Source organism: Tachyglossus aculeatus, unplaced genomic scaffold, assembly GCF_015852505.1.
Source record: "Tachyglossus aculeatus isolate mTacAcu1 unplaced genomic scaffold, mTacAcu1.pri scaffold_100_arrow_ctg1, whole genome shotgun sequence".
Taxonomy (NCBI): domain Eukaryota; kingdom Metazoa; phylum Chordata; class Mammalia; order Monotremata; family Tachyglossidae; genus Tachyglossus; species Tachyglossus aculeatus.
In genome coordinates, this window is record NW_024044841.1 from 447364 (window position 1) to 468350 (window position 20987).

Below are 20987 nucleotides of genomic sequence, written 5' to 3' on the forward strand. Positions count from 1 at the left end.
GGGGAGACAGAGAACAAAACAAAACATATTAACAAAATAAAGTAAATAGAATAGATATGTACAAGTAAAATAAAAAAATAGAGTAATAAATACGTACAAATATATATACATATATACAGGTGCTGTGGGGAAGGGAAGGAGGTAAGGCGGTGGGGGGGAGAGGGGGAGGGGGGAGAGGAAGGAGGGGGCTCAATCTGGGAAGGCCCCCTGGAGGCGGTGAGCTCTCAGTAGGGCCTTGAATAGAGTAAGAGAGCTAGCTTGGCGGATTTTGGGAGGGAGGGCATTCCAGGCCAGGGGGATGACGTGGGCCGGGGGTCGACGGCGGGACAGGCGAGAACGAGGCACGGTGAGGAGATTATCGGCAGAGGAGCGGAGGGTGCGGGCTGGGCTGTAGAAGGAGAAACGGGAGGTGAGGTCGGAGGGGGCGAGGTCATGGAGAGCCTTGAAGCCGAGGGTGAGGAGTTTCTCCCTGACGCGCAGGTTGATTGGTAGCCACTGGAGATTTTTGAGGAGTGGGGGGTAACATGCCCAGAGCGTTTCTGGACAAAGACAATCCGGGCAGCGGCGTGAAGTATGGATTGAAGTGGGGAGAGACAAGAGGATGGGAAATCGGAGAGAAGGCTGATACAGTAGTACAGACGGGAGGATGAGAACTTGAACGAGCAGGGTAGCGGTTTGGATGGAGAGGAAGGGGCGGATCTTTGCAACGTTGCGGAGCTGAGACCGGCAGGTTTTGGTGACGGCTTGGATGTGAGGGGTGAACGAGAGAACGGAGTCGAGGATGACACCAAGATTGCGGGCTTGTGAGACGGGAAGGATGGTAGTGCCGTCAACAGTGATGGGAAAGTCAGAGAGAGTTAAGGCAGGAAAGGGTAAACTTGAAGTAAACGAGGTTGGCATGGTGTTTAGCCCTTCGCCAGCAGCGTTTGGCAGCTCGAACATAAGAGCGAAGGTGGCGGACAGTGGCAGTGGTCCATGGCTGTGGGTTAGTGGTACGAGAGAGGCGAAGGGAAAAGGGAGCGAGTGAGTCTAGCTGAGTAGAAAGGGTAGAGCTGAGAGCAGTAATCTTATCATCAATATTGGGTAGAGAGGAGAGAGAGGCGAGGTGGGGAGTGAGGTGCTCAGAAAGATAGATGGGGTCAAGAGAGCGGAGGTCTCTGTGATGGAGTAATATGGATTTACAGGGGAAAGGAGTGTGAGTGAAGAGTCAGGTGAAAAGATTATGATCAGAGAGAGGGATTTCAGAGTTGGTGATTTCAGAGTATTTTCGAGAGCTTACTGTGTGCACTAAACCCTTGGAGAGTAATAATAATAGTAGTACTTGTTAAACTCTTACTATGTCCCAAGCACTGTCCTAAGCGCTGGGGTAGATACAAGTTAAGCACAGTCCTTGTTCCACATGGGGCTCACAGTCTTTACCCTCATTTTACAGATGAGGAAACTGAGGCCCAGAGAAGTCAAACGACTTGCCCAAGGTCCGACAGCAGCAAAGAGACAGAGGCATGATGAGAACCAATGTCCTCTGACTCCCACTAAGCTATGCTTGGGAGAGTACAGTAGAACAGAGCTGGTAGATGTATATGCCGCACTCAAGGAGCTCACAGTGAGGAAGAGAACTCCTGGTCCCATGCCTTTTGCACTAAATGAGGCTAGAAATGAGTTGATTCACGCTTGAGGTAGGTGAAGTCGGTGTAGAATGTTGGGAAATGAATTGGGGAAGCTGGTTGGAGGAGGGGGGATTTTGGCAGTGCTCAGAATTCGGGAAGAACTGTGTTCTCTCTGATTTTGAGTGGATAAGAGAGGGAGTTCCGGGCTAGGCTGGAAGCAGGAGAGTAGATCGTGAGTAACAACTAGAAAGTTGCTTTGAGAGCTGAGAAGACGAGTTGAACGATGGAGACGAGGTGAAGTGCAGTCATAGGGAAGAAAGCCTTCAAGCCGCTGAGGGGGGACCCCGGAGGACGGGATCATGGCGGTCCGTCCCCAGCCTTTGAGTCCCCACAGAGATGAGGACCCGGTGACGGCACTTATCTGCAGGGTTCCCGTGGCAACAGCATCTTAACGGTTCCCTCTGGTAGTGACCATCTGGGTCAACGGGTAGGCGCTTCAGCTTCTTTATTTTTTTTCTTCAATGGAACATCTTAAGCGCCTACCATGTGCCAGGCACTGAACTAAATGCTGGGATTCGATACAAGCTCAACAGGTTAGACATAGTCCCGGTCCCACATGGGACTCACATTCTCAATCCCCACTTTACAGATGAGGAAACTGAAACCCAGAGAAGTGAAGAGATTTGCCCTGTCGACGAGGCCACGCTGCTTCTCTGAGTTTCATCTTGTTCACGACCTCGAACAATCAATCGGCCATTTAATCAGTTGTATTTTCTGACGTCTTCTGATTGGAAATCTAGAAAGAACTAGAAATGACGCTAAATCTATCCTAAAACCCTCCCCCAGACTCCTGAGGAGATCAACTCAGAGAAGCAGCGTGAGAAACAGCATAGCTCAGTGGCAAGAGTTCGGGCTTGGGAGTCACAGGACGTGGGTTCTAATCCCGGCTCTGCCACTTGTCTGGTGTGTGACCTTGGGCAAGCCACCTAACTTCTCTGGGCCTCAGTTACCTCATCTAGAAAACGGGGAATAAGATTGTGAACCCCAGGTAGGACACCCTAATTACGTTGTATCTACCCCCGCGCTTAGAACAGTGCTTGACCCATAGTGAGCACTTAACAAATGCAATTATTTTTGTTGTTGTTATACTATCAATCAATCAATTGTATTTATTGAGTGCTTACTGTGTGCAGAGCACTGTACTAAGCGCTTGGGAAGTACAGGTTGGCAACATATAGAGACAGTCCCTACCCAACAGTGGGCTCACAGTATAAAAGGGGGAGACAGAGAACAAAACCAAACGTACTAACAAAATAAAATAAATAGAATAGATATGTACAAATAAAATAATTAAATAACTAAATAGAGTAATAAATACGTACAAACATATATACATATATACAGGTGCTGTGGGGAAGGGAAGGATATAAGATGGGGGGATGGAGAGGGGGACGAGAGGGAGAGGAAGGAAGGGGCTCAGTCTGGGAAGGCCTCCTGGAGGAGGTGAGCTCTCTGTAGGGCCTTGAAGGGAGGAAGACAGCTGGCTTGGAAGATGGGCAGAGGGAGGGCATTCCAGGCCTGGGGGATGACGTGGGCCGGGGGTCGATGGCGGGACAGGCGAGAACGAGGTATGGTGAGGAGATTAGCGACAGAGGAGCGGAGCGTGAGGGGAGGGCTGTAGAAGGAGAGAAGGGAGGTGAGGTACGAGGGGGCGAGGTAATGGAGAGCCTTGAAACCCAGGGTGAGGAGTTTCTGCCTGATGCGCAGATTGATTGGTAGCCACTGGAGATTTTTGAGGAGGGGAGTAACATGCCCAGAGCGTTTCTGGACCAAGACAATCCGGGCAGCAGCATGAAGTATGGATTGAAGTGGGGAGAGATACGAGGATGGGAGATCAGAGAGAAGGCTGATGCAGTAGTCCAGACGGGATAGGATGAGAGCTTGAACGAGCAGGGTAGCGGTATGGACGGAGAGGAAAGGACGGATCTTGGCAATGTTGCGGAGCTGAGACCGGCAGGTTTTGGTGACGGCTTGGATATGAGGGGTGAATGAGAGAGCGGAGTCGAGGATGACACCAGGTTTGCGGGCTTGTGAGACGGGAAGGATGGTAGTGCCTTCAACAGAGATGGAAAAGTCAGGGAGAGGGCGGGGTTTGGGAGGGAAGACAAGGAGTTCAGTCTTGGACATGTTGAGTTTTAGGTGGCGGGCAGACATCCAGATGGAGATGTCCTGAAGGCAGGAGGAGATGCGAGCCTGGAGAGAGGGGGAGAGAGCAGGGGCAGAGATGTAGATCTGGGTGTCATCAGCGTAGAGATGATAGTTGAAGCCGTGCAAGCGAATGAGGTCACCAAGGGATTGCGTGTAGATAGAGAACAGAAGGGGACCAAGCACTGAACCTTGGGGAACCCCCACAGTAAGGGGAGGAGGAACCTGCAAAAGAGACTGAGAATGAACGACCGGAAAGATAAGACGAGAACCAGGAGAGGGCGGGGTCTGTGAAGCCAAGGTCGGATAGCGTGTTGAGAAGAAGGGGGTGGTCCATAGTGTCAAAGGCAGCTGAGAGGTCGAGGAGGACTAGGATGGAGTATGAGCCGTTGGATATGGCAAGCAGGAGGTCATTGGTGACTTTTGAGAGGGCAGTTTCCGTGGAATGTAGGGGACGGAAGCCAGACTAGAGGGGGTCGAGGAGAGAGTTGGTGTTGAGGAATTCGAGGCAGCGCGTGTAGACAACTCGTTCAAGGAGTTTGGAAAGGAATGGTAGGAAGGATATGGGGCGATAACTAGAAGGTGAGGTGGGGTAAAGAGAGGGTTTTTTTAGGATGGGAGAGACATGGGCATGTGTGAAGGCAGAGGGGAAGGAACCAGTGGAGAGTGAGCGGTTGAAGATGGAAGTTAAGGAGGGGAGAAGGGATGGAGCTTGAGATTTCATGAGATGAGAGGGAATGGGGTCTCAGTTTGGGAGGGGCTGAGAAGCTCTGGGAACGGGGTGATGGGATGGAATCATTGATACTGGGTGGCTGTACACGAAGGGAAAACCCCTGCTTTCAGAAGGAATAGGTTGTAGCCTAGGGTCCATCCTCTTCTATCTCAGAGCTGAGCAACTGTACCAAACTGGAGTGAGGAGCTCACTGCATTCTCTCCTCTGAATGGCCCTGTAGCCTTTCAAAATATCTTAGTGATGTTAAATAAACATTAAAGAGACATAAATAAAGAGATAGAGACATTACCTGTCAGCCCACATTTCTTCCTTCCCCCTTCCAGAGCACAGCTTTCCCAATCTTCAAAGCCCCTACGTCATCCCACAACTTCCACGCCTACTGTGTGCAGAGCACTGTACTAAGCTCTTGGAAAGTACAATTTAGCAACAAGTAGAGATAATCCCTGCCCACAACGGGCTCACAGTCTGGGAAGGGGAGACAGGCATCAAAACATGTAAACAGGCAGTCAGATGTTGGGGACAGTTTCTATGATTGTGTCCCTTCTCCCTTGTCACCCTCAGATTTTCTGATTTTCAAAACCACCAAGAGTGATCTTAAAATTCAAAGAATTATTGTTATTATCAGTAGTACTGTCAACATTATCATTATTGACTTTATTAAGAATTGACTTGCAAAAGACTGCCAAGTCCTGGAGTAGAAACAAACTAATCAGATCGGACACGTTTTCTGACCCACAGGGGCTCAGATTTTAAGAGAAAGAGAGAGCCCATATTGAATCCCGATTTTACAGAGACCTAAAGAGGGTACATGGCTGGACCAAGGTCATACAGCGGGCAGGTGGCAGAACCGTGCAGACCTTTCAAATCTCATGACTCCCAGCCACATGTTCATTCCACTAAGTCATGATGCCGCCCAAACAATCAATTTTCAGCCTTTCATTCATTCATTCGACATATTTATTGAGTGTTTACTGTATGCAGAGCACTATACTAACCACTTGGAAAGTACCATTCAGAATAAAGAGAGACAATCCCTGCCCACACCGGGCTTACAGTAACACACGTCTTATCAACCTTTGTCCCAGACATTGACAAATCCTCAAACTCTGGACTTTCTCTTTGGACAGCTCTTTATATTGATACCTCCACGGTCAGAACCCTGATAAAGAGTGACATAGTCAGCAAAAGGAAAGAGACATTTTGTCCCTTAGAGGAGGGCGGCCTTCAGTCCCGGATTCTCAGGCTGTAGATGAGTGGGTTCAGAGTGGCGGCACCACGGTGTAGAACACGGACACCAGCAAGTAGAGGGGAAGTCTGACACGTGCTTGAGGTAGAAGATGACTGCCGTAGAGAGGAAGGCAGTAAAGACGGTGAAGTCGGGCTGGCAGGTGGAGAAGGATTTGGCCCTGCTCGCGGAGGCCGGCATCCTCAGAACGGCCTGGAACGTGCGACATAGGAGACAATGATGGAGATGAAGCAAACGAAACCTAAAGATACCCCACCGGTGATGTTCACATCAATGGCGACGTGGTTCTCAAAGCAGGAGATCTTCAGTAAGGGCCAGAGGACGTCACAGAAAAGCTGCTGCACGATGTGGGACCCACAGAATCTCAGGGAGAAAGTTGAAGCTGAATACAGGACGCCAAACAGCACCCCGCTAAGCCCGGAGGCGTCCAACATCTTTCCACAGGCCGTGTTGTTCATGATGAGTTCGTAGCTCAGGGGGTGGCAGATGGCGGTGTAGCGATTGTAGGACATCACCGTGAGGACGAACAGCTCTGAAGCAGCAAACAGAGCCACCCAAAAGTCCTTGGACACACAGCCCAGGTGGGAGATGGTTCTACGATCAGTCAGTGAGATGATAACAGGTTTGGGGTCGGTGACGGAGATGTAGCAGCGGGCGAGAACGGATAGGTTCCTGATGGGGGTACATGGGGGTGTGGAGGCACCAGTCAAGGGAGGTGACGGCGACGATGATATTACCCGTTAGGGCCGCCAGGTAGGAGCAGCGTGCCGTGGACCAGCTGCGGGTCCCGGACCTCCGAGAAACCCAGCAGCAGGAATTCCCTCACAGTGGAGACGTTAGGCACTTCTGGGAGGCAGCATCGACTTTCTGTATGCGATTAGCAAATTTTGGAATCAATTGATGAGATGACTGAAGGAATTGACAGAACACATGCTAGTGGTTCTGAATGGAGAGGAGACAGTTTTTGAATTCAAAATGATATTTGAGTTCACCTTGGAGACATTGAATATTTCTGGGAAATGATGTCGACTCCCTACACAGGAAGAGGGAAGGAAGACTTCGATTTAGAGACATTGATATTGGGGATGAAGGAATAAGTCAATCAATTCTATTTATTGAGTACCTAAGGAGGGCACGGTAGTAGTACAAGTGATCACTGCACCCAAGGAGCGTACATTCTATTGGAAGCACCAAGCTTTGACCTGTGTAGAAGCAGGGTGTTATTGGGAAGACCTCAGGCCTGGGAGTCAGAAGACCTGGCTGCTAATTCCAACTCTACCACTTGTCGGCTGCATAGCCAGGGGAGTGACAATTTTTCTACACCTCAGTTTTCTCAATAGTAAAATGAGGATTCGTTACCAGTTTTCCCTCCTACTTATTCTGTGAATCCTTCGTGGGACACGGACTGTGTTCTACCAGATTGTCCTGAATCTTCCCCAGCACTTAATACTGTGATTGAAACGTATTAAGCATTTAATAAATATCAAGAGTATTATTTTTGGTTGAGGAGACTGAAACTGAAATGAATAGCTAATAGAAGTCAGAGAACATAAAGATATTAATATGACTGTTGTAAAATTTTTTGGATGGTTTTAGAGTCAAACAAGAAGTGCCTTTATACATACATTCATCAATCTAGTGGAGAGAGAATGAGACTGGTAGACAAAAGGACCTGAATTCTAATCCTGTCTCCGCTCCTTGTCCACTGTATGACCTAGGGCCATTAATTTACCTTCTCTGTGCCTCGGTTACCTCATCTGTAAATTGGGGATTATAACTGAAAACACCATGTAGGGCATAGACTGTGTCCAACCTGATTAGCTTGTATCTATCCCAGTGCTTAGTACAGTACCTAGCATATAGTAAGCACATAACTCGACTCCGCTCTCTCGTTCACCCCTCACATCCAAGCCATCACCAAAAGCTGCCAGTCTCAGCTCCGCAACATTGCCAAGATCCGCCCTTTCCTCTCCATCCAAACCGCTACCCTGCTCGTTCAAGCTCTCATCCTATCCCGTCTGGACTACTGTATCAGCCTCCTCTCCGATCTCCCATCCTCTTGTCTCTCCCCACTTCAATCCATACTTCACGCCGCTGCCCGGATTATCTTTGTCCAGAAATGCTCTGCGCATGTTACTCCCCTCCTCAAAAATCTCCAGTGGCTACCAATCAACCTGCGCATCAGGCAGAAACTCCTCACCCTCAGCTTCAAGGCTCCCAATCACCTCGCCCCCTCCTACCTCACCTCCCTTCTCTCCTTCTACAGCCCAGCCCGCACCATCCACTCCTCTGCCGCTAATCCCCTCAATGTGCCTCGTTCTCACCTGTCCCGCCGTCGACCCCCGGCCCACATCATCCCCCTGGCCTGGAATGCCCTCCCTACCAACATCCGCCAAGCTAGCTCTCTTCCTCCATTCAAGGCCCTACTGAGAGCTCACCTCCTCCAGGAGGCCTTCCCAGACTGAGCCTCCTCTTTCTCTCCCCCTCGTCCCCCATCCACTCCACGCCTTACCTCCTTTCCTTCCCCACAGCACCTGTATATATGTATATATGTTTGTACGTATTTATTACTCTATTTATTTTACTTGCACATATCTAGTCTATTTATTTTATTTTGTTAATATGTTTTGTTTTGTTCTCTGTCCCCCCTTCTAGACTGTGAGCCCACTGTTGGGTTGGGACTGTCTCTATTTGTTGCCAACTTGTACTTCCCAAGTGTTTAGTACAGTGCTCTGCACACAGTAAGCGTTCAATAAATGCGATTGATTGATTGACTGATTGATAACGATATCATAAAACAAATAACAAAAATAAAACCCACATATATATCAAACTGATCCATTTGCTCAGTATCTGCATTCACACTTGGACTCACACAAACACAAGAATACCTCATCATTCATTATAGTTCTTTCCTAAAGCATCACTTCTCTTCTCTTCTCTTCTCTTCTCTTCTCCTCAACCTTCCCTCAGGACAAGTTGTATCTTTTCACAAGCAACAAAAACTCACAATCGGCTGGAAGGTTTACTGCCCTATGACTGCACTTCACCTCCTGTCCGTCGTTCAACTTGTCTTCTCAGCTCTCAAAGTAACTTTCTAGTTGTTACTTCCTCTCTTATCCACTCAAAATCAGAGACGGCACAGTTGTTCCCGAATTCTGAGCACTGCTAAAATCCCCACCCCCCCACCCCGCCCCGATTGTTCCACGTGGGGCTCGCAGTCTTCATCCCCATTTGGCAGATGAGGCAGCTGAGGCCCAGAAAAGTTAAGAAACTTGTCCAAGGGCACACAGCAGATTAAACCCCAAATCCTCTGACTCCCAAACCCGTGCTCTTACCATGGCCGAGTGGATAGAACCCGGATCTGGGACTCAGCAGGACCTTAGTTCTAATCCTAGCTGCTACTTGGTGTTTGTCCTTTACAGACAACCACTGGCGGGTCCGTCACCTCCACGGCCCCGGATGTTCCCCCGAGGAGATGCCCGAAGTCAGAGCGCCAATACGGTGGTGGCCCTAGTCGCTCTCTATGGCCTCTTTTATATGCAACCGTCCATCATGCTGAGTGTTCTACTCAACATGAAAGAAAAATCTCCTCTGTTGGTGAACTGCCAAATGGTATTAGGGTTCACTTTTCCAGTCGTCTGCCCATTTTGGGTTATTCAGAGAGATCGGAGGATAGGTGCAATCTGGAAAAAGGAATCACCTGGTTCCAACATAGATTTTCCATAGATTCCCAGGAATGCTGCCTGGCCTCCACTCCAATTAAGTCCCGCTCGGATAAAGAGACCAGATATTTTGATCCCAGCATCAGCAAGCCAAAAGAACATGCCCATGCTTTGGGCATGTTACTCCCCTCCTCAAAAATCTCCAGTGGCTACCAATCAACCTACACATCAGGCAAAAACTCCTCACCCTCGGCTTCAAGGCTCTCCATCACCTGGCCCCCTCCTACCTCACTTCCCTTCTCTCCTTCTACAGCCCAGTCCGCACCCTCCGCTCCTCTGCTGCTAATCTCCTCACCGTGCCGCGTTCTCGCCTGTCCCGCCGTCGACCCCCGGCCCACGTCATCCCCCAGGCCTGGAATGCCCTCCCTCTGCCCATCCGCCAAGCTAGCTCTCTTCCTCTCTTCAAGGCCCTGCTGAGAGCTCACCTCCTCCAGGAGGCCTTCCCAGACTGAGCCCCTTCCTTCCACTCCCCCTCGTCCCCCTCTCCATCCCCCCATCTTACCTCCTTCCCTTCCCCACAGCACCTGTATATATGTATATATGTTTGTACATATTTTTACTCTATTTATTTATTTATTTATTTATTTTATTTGTACATATATATTCTATTTATTTTATTTTGTTAGTATGTTTGGTTTTGTTCTCTGTCTCCCCCTTTTAGACTGTGAGACCACTGTTGGGTAGGGACTGTCTCTATATGTTGCCAATTTGTACTTCCCAAGCGCTTAGTACAGTGCTCTGCACATAGTAAGCGCTCAATAAATACGATTGATGATGATTATGTGTTTGGATGCACTTATGTTTAGATGAAATTTGGGGCGTGAGAATGAATTTGTGTGCTTCAGTGTGCCTTGCAGGATTGGTATATTTTTGACATTTGTGTCCACTGGGGGGATCGATAAACACCTTTATTACTATTACCAGTCAATCAGCTTAGTACAGTGTTCTGCGCAAAGTAAGTGCTCAACAAATACGATTGAATGAATGAATGTTTATTGATCTCAGAGCAGAGCTCTGTGTGTAAAGCACTGTACTAATGCTTGGAAGAGTACACTATAATAATATTCATTCATTCATTCATTCATTGAATCGTAATTATTGAGCGTTTACTATGTGCAGAGCACTGTACTAAGCGCTTGGGAAGTACAAGTTGGCAACATATTTAGACGGTCCCTACCCAACAGCGGACTCACAGTCTAGAAGGGGGAGACAAACACCAAAACAAAACATATTAACAAAATAAAATAAATAGAATAGTAAATATGTACAAGTAAAATAAATAGCGTAATAAATCTGTACAAACATATATTCAGCTGCTGTCGGGAGGGGAAGGAGGTAGGACGGGTCGATGGGGAGGGGGGAGGAAGGAGGGGGCTCAGTCTGGGAAGGCCTCTTGGAGGAGGTGAGCTCTCAGTAGGGCTTTGAAGGGAGGAAGAGAGCTAGCTTCGCGGATGTGTGGAGGGAGGGCGTTCCAGGCCAGTGGGAGGACGGGGGGGGGCGGGGGGTCGAAGGCGGGACAGGCGAGAACGAGGTACAGTGAGGAGGTTAGCGGCAGAGGAGTGGAGTGTGCGGGCTGGGCTGTAGAAAGAAAGAAGGGAGGTGAGGTAGGAGGAGGCGAAGTGATGGCGACCCTTGAAGCTTAGAGTGAGGGGTTTTTGTCTGATGCGTAGGTTAATCGGTAGCCACCGGAGATTTTTGAGGAGGGGAGTAACATGCCCAGAGCGTTTCTGCACAGAGATGATCCGGGCAGCAGCGTGAAGTATAGATTGAACTGGGGAGAGACAGCAGGATGGGAGATCGGAGTGGAGGCTGATGCAGTAATCCAGTCGGGATAGGATGAGAGATTGAACCAGCAGTGTAGTGGTTTGGATGGAGAGGAAAGGGCGGATCTTGGCGATGTTGCGGAGGTGAGACCGGCAGGTTTTGGTGACGGATTGGATGTGAGGGGTGAACGAGAGAGCTAGTCGAGGATGACACCAAGGTTGCGGGCTTGTGAGACGGGAAGGATGGTAGTGCCGTCAACAGTGATGGGAAAGTCAGGGAGAGGGCAGGCTTTGGGAGGGAAGATAAGGAGTTCAGTCTTGGACATACTGAGTTTTAAATTGCGGGCAGACATCCAGATGGAGATGTCTTGAAGGCAGGAGGAGACCCGAGCCTGAAGGGAAGGAGAGAGAGCAGGGGCAGAGATGTAGAATTGGGTGTCATCGGCGTACAGATGATAGTGGAAGCCGCTGGAACGAATGAATTCACCAAGGGAGTGAGTGTAGAAAGAGAATAGAAGGGGACCAAGAACTGACTCTTGAAAAACCCCTACAGTAAGGGGATGGGAGGGAGATGAGGAGCCCGCAAAAGGGACCGAGAATGAACGGCTGTAGAAGTAAGAGGAGAACCAGGAGAGGACAGAGTCTGTGAAGCCAAGGTTGAATAGCGTGTTGAGGAGAAGGGGGTGGTCCACAGTGTCGAAGGCACCTGAGAGGTCGAGGAGGATTAGGATAGAGTGGGGGACGTTGGATATTGCAAGCAGAAGGTCATTGGTGACCTTTGAGAGGGCAGTTTCGGTGGAATGTAGGGGACGGAAGCCAGATTGGAGTGGGTTGAAGAGAGAGCTGGCGATGAGGAAATCGAGGCAGCGGGTGTAGACGACAGGCTCAAGGAGTTTGGAAAGGAATGGTAGGAGGGAGATAGGGCGATAACTAGAAGGGGAGGTGGGGTCAATAGAGGGTTTTTTTATTTTGTGGGACACGTGGCTATGTTTGAAGGCAGAGGGGAAAGAACCAGTGGAGAGTGAGGGGTTGAAAATCTAAGTAAAGGAGGGGAGGAGGGAATGGGCGAGAGATTTCATAAGATGAGAGGGAATGGGGTCAGAAGCACCGGTGGCCAGTGTAGCACTTGAAAGGAGGGAGGAGATCTTATCTGAGGATACTGCCGGAAAGGATGGGAGAGTAGCGGAGAGGGTTGAGAGCTAGGGCGTTGGAGAAGGGGGAGGAGTGACTTTGGGGAGCTCAGACCTGATGGAGTTAATTTTACTAATGAAGTAGGAAGTCAGATCTTTAGGGGTGAGGGAAGGAGTAGGGGGAGGAACAGGGGGCCTGAGAAGGTAGTTAAATTTACGGAAGAACTCACGGGGATGATGGGCTTGGGTGTCAATAAGGGAGGAGAAATAGTTTTGTCTGGCAGAGGAGAGGGCAGAGTTAAGGCAGAAAAGGATAAACGTGAAGTGAACGAGGTTGGCTTGGTGTTTAAACTTTCGCTAGCAGCGTTCAGCAGCTCGAGCATAAGAGCGAAGGAGGCGGACAGTGGCAGTGATCCAGGGCTGTGGGTTAGTGGTACGAGAGCGGCGAAGGGAAAGGGAAGCGAGGGAATCGAGCTGAGTAGAGACGGTAGAGTTGAGAGCAGTAATCTGATCATCAAGATTGGGTAGAGAGGAAAGGGAGGCGAGGTAGGGTGTGAGGGGCTCAAAAAGATGGATGTGGTCGAGAGAGCGGAGGTCTCTGTGAGGTAGTAATATAGATTTACGGGGAGAGGAGCGTGAGTGATGAGGCAGGTGAGAAGCTTATGATCAGAGAGAGGGATTTCAGAGTTGGTGAGGGTGGAGATAGTGCAGCGGTAGGGGATGATGAGGTCGAGCGTGTGACCAAGTTGGTGAGTGGGCGAGGTGGGGTGGAGCAGGTGGTTGGCAGCGTCAAGGAGAGATAGAAGGTTGGCGGCAGAGGAGTCACCAGGTATATCCATGTGGATGTTGAAATCTCCGAGCATCAGAGTGGGCATGGAAAAGTAGAGAAGGAAGGCGAGGAAGGGGTCAAATTCGTTAAAGATTTTGGAGGTGGGGCCGCGGGGGCGGTAGATGATGGCTACAAGAATCTGGAGGGGGTGGAAGAGGCGAATAATATGGGGTTCAAAGGAAGGGAAGGAAAGGGAAGCGGGAAGAGGGGTAGTGCGAAAGCGCCATTGGGGGGCGAGAAGGAAACCGACACGTCCTCCTTTTCTGGTGAGTCCGGGGGAGTGGGAGAAAAGGAGTCCTCCACTGGAGAGAGCAGCAGAGGAGACCGTGTCGCCCGAAGACAGCCATGTTTCAGATAGGGCGAGGAGGAGTAGAGAGCTGGGAAGGAATAAATCCAGGATGAAAGGGAGCTTACCTATAATGGAGCGGGGGTTTCAGAGGCCATACTTGGCAGCAGCTGTGGAGGGAAGGGAGGAAGGGGAAGGGTTCAAGGGCTGGGGAGAGTTTGGATTGTGCTGAGTTGGCGGGGGCCCTGGCGGGGAGAGTCGGAAGAGGGATGGCGATGAGAAAGGAGAACTGGGTTGGGGTGGGGGCTGGGAGGAGGGGAGGGAGGGGGTTGGGAGGGGGGAGTTGAGGGTTGGCGCTTGTACAGAGGGATCCTGGGTAGGGGATGAGGGGGAGGGTTGGTGGTGTGGGAAAAGGGAGGGAAAAAGCTGGGTGGGAGAGGGGAAGGGGAAGGTGAGGAATGGGAATGGCAGTTGGGAGCAGGGGAACTGATAGTTCATGGTGAGGTTAGCAAGGTAAATGACAGCACAGCGGGAGGTTTACAATTGAAATGCAGAAGTAATAACACAGTAGCAATGATATAAGTAGGTGATGATATCCCAGAGGGTAGTTAACAATTAACATGCTATGGCAATAATAAAATAGGCAGATGATGATATCACAGAGAGCAGATAACAACTACTATGTGATGGCAAAAAATAAGCAGATGATGACATCGCCGACAGCAGTTAACAATTAACATGCGATGGAAGTAAAATAAGCAGGTGATGACATCAGCGAGAGACGTTAGCAATTAACATTCGATAGGAATAATAAAATAAGCAGACGATGACATCACAGAGAGCGGTTAACAATTAGCATGCAGAAGCGACCATAAGATTGGCAGATGATGCTCAAAGCAGAAGGATGAATTGTCCATAGGTCAGTCAAATCAGGTCAAAGGGGTTAATGGCAAACAGAGTTCGGGGCTCTTGGCAAACCTGTCTCGGAGGTGGAGGAGGATGGAGTCGTATGGATGGCAGTTCTGTAGTATGGCGAAACTGTTAAGGGGGGTCAGGGATTGGAGATGTCTGGGGAGAGGAGTGAACAGCCAAATAGCATGGGAGGGCTGACTAGGTGCGAATGAAGTTGTCGTTAAAGTAATTTGGTGATAACAAGGGCCTTTTTCCCGGGGGACGGGGAAAATCAGTCAGGTCCGGATCGGGAAGGGAGGACTGGGGGGCTCCTCAAAGATGGTCGCTTAAGCAGTGTGTGGGGAATGGAAGCAGGGGGACACAAGGATCCACTGACAAGCAAGGGGATACAATGAGCTATGAACAAGCAGGGCGACACAATGTCCCATGATCCCAGTTGGCTACTTGGACAGAGTGGAGGTGGCTTCGAGGGGTGAGTGTAGCGATGATGGGGGGTGGGGGCCCAGCCCAGGACCCTCGGTGTGGTCGGGCAGGGATGCAGATGCCCGGGTGGGGGACGGCCAGGAGCCCGGACGCGGTGCATAAGCGCCCGATAGCGGGCTGCTCGGAGATGGATGGACGGGCGAACGGACGGACGGGCGGATGGATGGAGGGAGAAAGGGAGGGAGAGTGGGGGAGTGCCGGCCCTTGCGAAGGCGTCCGGTGGGTAGGATCCTACCGGGAGCAGCCGGGCCACGCGGTGTGATGGCGGGCGGGTGGACGGGCCTCTAGGGACGGAGTCCCGGGCTTCTATGGTGGCACTCTGCTGAGAGGGATCCTCTGATCCTTCCGGGAGCAGCAAGGCCGTGCGGTGTAATGCTGGGAGGGACTCTCGTGAACGGAGTCGTGGGCGCCAATGACGGCGTTCTGCGGAGAGGATCCTACCGGAAGTACTAGAGCCACGCTCTGTGATGGCGGGAGGGCCTCTCGGGAACGGAATCCCCTGCTTCTATAGTCACACTCTCTTCCCACAACGAGCTTACAGTCTCTGTACATATCCGTAATTTATTTTACATTAACGTCTTTATCCTCCTTTAAAGTGTAAGGTTGTTGTGGGGAGGGAACATGTATTCCCCCAAATATTTAGTACAGTGCTGTGCATACAGTAAATGTGCAAAAATACTATTTCTTAATTGCTTGATTGATTGATACTACAAATTCTACAAGGGCGTTTGCTGCTATTACTGCACCTATTATTGTGATCGATTTCCCCTCTTACAATTTTGTCATCTTGTTGCCCTCACTTGGAGAATTTAGGTGTCAGTCCTCCTTTGGAACTCTGTCCTAATTACGTAGAAGTCTTTTACCAAGTGTCTGGGTCATTTTGTAATTGATACCACTCTTCCAACATACCATACATTGCTCCTCCATAGACTCACTGGCAAAACTCCTGTTGATTTGTTCACCTCATCAAGATCTTTGCCCTGCGCAGGAAGTCATCATCACCTACCAATGACCACCATCTCCACTGTGAGGGAATTCCTCCTGCTGGGATTCTCGTTGGTCCGGGAGTTGGAGCTAGTCCAGGCGGCGCTGTTCCTCCTGGTCTACCTGGCGGCCCTAACGGGGAATCTCCTCATCGTCGCTGTCACCGCCCTTGACCGGCGCCTCCACACCCCCATGTACTTCTTCCTCAGGAACCTGTCAGTTCTCGGCCTCTGCTACATCTCCGTCACCGTCCCTAAATCCGTCCAAAACTCTCTGACTGACCATAGAGAAATCAACCTCCTGGGCTGTGCTGCCCAACTCTTCTCCGTGGTCTGGTTTGCCTGCTCAGAGCTGTTGGTTCTCAAGGCCATGTCCTACGACACATAGTAAGTGCTTAACAAAGACCATAATTATTGCTATTATTATTACCAATGGCATTTATTGACCACATCCTGTGTGCAAAACACTGTAGTAAGCTCTCAGGAGAGTTGAAAAGAGATAAAATTGCATTGTTCCTGCTCTCTAGGAGATTATGATCTAATGGGGAAGATAGACACAGAATAAATTACATAGAGGAGGAAGGAGAGAAGGGAAAGTTGAGAAAGTGGATGAACGCTTGATTCAAGAGTACAATTTATATAGTCAGTATGAACAGAGCTTCAGAGTATTTTCAATCAGGACAAGTCAGAAGACACAGCGTTGCCTAGAGAGTAGAGCAGGGACCGGGGATTCAAAAGGACATGGGTTTTCATCCCGGTTCCACCAAATGTATGTTGTGTGACCTTGGGCAGGGTCCCTTAACTTCTCGGTGCCTCAGTTCCCTCATCTATACAATGGGGATTAAGGTGTGATCCCCACGGGGGACATGGACTCTTTCCAATCTGTTTAGCTTGTAACTACTCCAGCACTTAGTATAGTGCCCGATATATAGTAAGCGCTTCACAAAGGCTGTAAGAAAAAGTTACAGTTGGATGATTGACTGACAGATCGAGTGTCTCAGGTTATGAATTAGACAAAGATGAAACCATTCACAGTGGCTAAACTGTCGCTGAAAACAAGAACCGTTGGGACACTGGGATGCAGATGCCACTGTTTACACGGGAACCCCGAGGGCTGCATCCCTGTTGCTGCAGGGACGCGCCTTTATCTTCCAGGAGCCTCAGAAACCACGTGAACAGAGAGCGCTTGGCTTGTCAAGTCCACGTGGCCTGGGCCCCGAGGCATCCTCCATGGATCCCACTCAGAGCAGCTCCTGCTTTATCTACAGGGATGTGGGCCGTCTGGAGAGCTTCACAGGGTCTGAGGGAGAGAGGAGTGCTATCGAGAGCTCGTCTTTCTTCCTTTCTGGCTGACCAAACCCAGGAGTCTGAAGGGAAAAAGGGGATCAGCCCAGCCCTGCAGAGGTCAGCAACCCCCAGCCCCACTCTGCCTCGGTGAGAGTGACCGGGGGTGAGTGGGATGGAGAGGTCTGGAGCACGAGGATGAGGATGGAAGTGATGGAGCCAGTCTGGTGTCTAAGTTGGGGTTCGGACCAGGGCAGCGGCTTCCAACGGGTTAGGGATCATAGCAGGAGGGGCGGTGTTTTGCAGTTCAGTAACCCCCAACAATCATCCACCTCTCCTTCATCTTCAAACCTATGCCAACCTCCTATGTCAACCACTCGCTGGGCTACGGTGCTCCAGCACAGTGTCAGCACTGTAGACAATGAATCTGGCCTTCAGTGGGTCCCATAATCCCGTGCAGTGACTAAATGACAAGCAGGGCTGAGAGAGCATGACCAGATCTGGACCATCACTGGGACTGTCAGCAATTCCTTCCTCTAAGAGTTGTACCCAAATGTTGGGAGAAGACAAATAGTGGAAAAGGTTGTAATCCCTGCCCTCAATAATTTTCCAGCCTACTGGGCTAGGTTGACACAGTATAATTTACTATCAATCAATTAATCTTGAATCATATTTATTGAGCGCTTATTGTGTGCACTAGGTAGCCGCAGTAGTCCACCACCACGGTGCCCAGCGTGTACAGGCCCTCCACGTCCACGGCGTTGTAGGTACTCATGCTGCTCAGGTCGTGGCTGGGGGCGGCATAGGTGGTCGGGTCGCCCCTGAAGTCCTAGTAGTTGTTGCGACCATCGAAGCCCAGGCGGAAGAAGATGTTGTTCCAGATGAACATCTGCAGCTTGGTCTCCTCGCTGGGGTGGATGGCCATCACATTGCCGTCGATCACCGACCATGGCCCCCCGGGTGGCTGACGCTGTTAGACCACTGTGTATCTGGGGCGGACAGGGGCTCGGCTCAGGGAAGTAGTTTAGTAGCTTAAGCGCTTAGTGCAGTGCTCTGCACACAGTAAGCGCTCAATAAATACGATTGAATGAAGTGGTCCCCGGGATGGATGCTGCTGGTCAGGCTGTGGGCTCAGGTGCCGAGAGTCGGTGTGGGGGGAGGCTGGGGACAGCTGCCCACCCCCAAACTCCACCCACACAGAACCAGCCCCTAGTCACCCCGTACCTTGAAGATGGCTCGGTTCTTCAGCAGCCGCTCGGGCAGGTTCCTCAGAGGCAGTTCAAGCGCTCTCCGCAGCGTCTAGTTCCAATCCTGCGCCTGGTGGGTGGGGGAGGGAAGGTGGGAGGGCAAGGGTCAGGGTGCCATCACTCTGCAGGGTACGGCATGCACCCCACCTTTGCCTCGCTAGGTTTTCAGTGGGGCGATGCCACGACTCTGCCAGGGCTTCACTCCAGGGAGATAGGGAGGGCATACAGTGCTTAACCCAAACCCCCACAGCCACTTCCACGGACAGGGTTGTGCCCGTGCCCTGCCCCCTTTAACCTGGAGCAGCAGTGACATGCCAGGGAGGGTGGACGGGCCTTGGGAATGCCTGGGTGCTGTCCCCACGGGGTAAGGGGCGAGGAGGATGGGCAGGCAGGCACCTGAACAGGGATGTGCTCCTCGTAGCCCAGCCTCAAGGTGTAAGTGTCCTCATCCCGCACGCAGTCCATGGAGTACTGGGCCTGGGGCGCCGTCCAGTTGAATACCGGGAATGGGATGGCGATTTTGTTGAAGGGGTGGCGCTGTACCCTGCAGTCAGAGTTGTGGGGGAGGGGGCACAGCCATCAGCCCCAGGGCACGAGGACGCTCCTGACTATCCCAGTCCTTCACCGAGCCCGGGGGCTCCCAGCATCCCCCCAGCCCAGCCCAGCTCTTGGGCTCATTTTCTCCAGCTGTTCAGTAGCCCCAGTGTCCACCGCTTCCCCACTCAGTTCGGAGAGAACGGACGGAGTGCCGATGCTATGCCCTTTCCCCTCCCCAGGGACTGGACCCTGGGCCGCGCCTGACCACTTGGGGGCAAATCCCTTCAAGCGGGGGCTGCTGGGAGGCCATGGCCGTTGTCACCCTGCACCCAGGGGCAGAATGGGGGAGGCTCCCCGCCGTACGTTTTCTTGGGAAACGCGGCAAAAAGTTTTCTGAAGGCCGGGCTGATCTGGTTGAGGAGCTCCAACAAGGAGTGACTGAGGAAGCGGGGACTGGCATGCTTTTGGTTGAAGCTGTACTCCCTGGAACTGCAGGGGCACATGGCGCGTTCACCTCCCCTCCGACCCATCCTGCCCCCATGTCATGAGCCCAGAGCCCGTCCGAGGAGACCCCGCACTAGCTGGTTTAGATAGAAGCAGCGGGTGGAGGCGGTGATGTTGATATGGCAGTCCTCGGCCGTGACCACGTACAGATAGATCAGGTCCCCGTGCAGTTGCCGGGGGTTGGTTTCCAGCAGCTCACGGTGAGCATCTTGAGGCACTGAAGGGGTTGGGGAGGCGGGGGGGCTTAGGCATCAAGGGAGGCCGGCTGAGGCTGTTGCCCACCAGGGGTCTGTGCCATTTCCCCTCCGGTGCCGAACCCGGCCTCTGCGGCCGCCCCACATTCCAGTCGCGGTTTTGCAGCTGCAAGGCGCCCAGCGGCCGCTCCTTGATCCTGGGCAGGATGTGCTCGGGGGTCGTGCAGTCGATCTGCTCCAGCTCCCCGGCCTTCTCCTTCCACTTGCCGCTGTCTGTTGCGGTGGAGGCCGCCATCAGCGCCCTGCCGCCGCCCACTCGGGGCCAGAGCAGGCATGGGAAGCCCTACCTCTCCCACTCCCAGAAGGCCCCGCTGCCGCCCCCCCCGGCTCCTACCGCCAAGGTCGCCGTCTGTGAAGACTCTCAGGAAGGACAGCGAGCTGCAGTCCAGGCCCTTGAAGGCATCGGACGGATCCAGTCTCTTCAGCAGGCTCTGGATGTGGCGCACGTGGACCAGGGTCTCGAGGACCTCGAGGGGGAGAGCCAAAAGTGGGCTGATGGTCGGGGCGGGGGGAGGCTGGGGACATGGCAAAGAGGAATCAATCCCAGAATCTCCCCCCACCGGCCAGAGATGCAGACCTGCAAGGCCCCAGGATGAACGGGGTCCCATGCCCTTCTCCCACCCCCGCGGCGGGAAGCCAGGCCGGCCACCCTATGATTCGGGCCCGGACAGGATGGGATGAGGGGGAGGGCTTGCCTTCCACTACTCGAAACGAGGCCCCCTCCTGCACCCCTCGATTGCCTTGAGCTCAGCAAAGTTGTCTAGGATGTTGCAGTCCAGCTGCAGGGAGACGCAGGGGCGGCAACAGGTGCCTTCACGGTCCATGGATCACCTGGTGGATCTCCTGCTCCATCTCCTGCGGAGAGACCTGCAGCCGACATGGCCAACAATCAGGGTCCAGCCTGGGTGTCCCCTCTGTCCGCTCCCAGCCGGCCCCGGAGCCTCCGATCCCAATGTCTCTCCTCCACGGGGACGGAAGGAGGAGGAGCAGGAGCAGCTTGTCCTCGCCTATGAGAGGAGGGGCTGGGTTGGCCTGGGGCAGGGGGTCTAGCTAGAACTTGCCCCCGGGCCGCCATCACCCTCGGCGACTAAGCCCGGTCCTCACCACAGGAAGTCACTCCACAGGCACGGGCAGGCTGGGTTGACTCAGCCGAAGGGCTCTGCTCAGCAGTGGTGCGATGGCTGGCGCCCAGCCCAGGGATGTCCTCTCGGTCTGCAGCTGCCGCCCCTCACTCCACCTTGGCTCTCCTCTCCCCAACA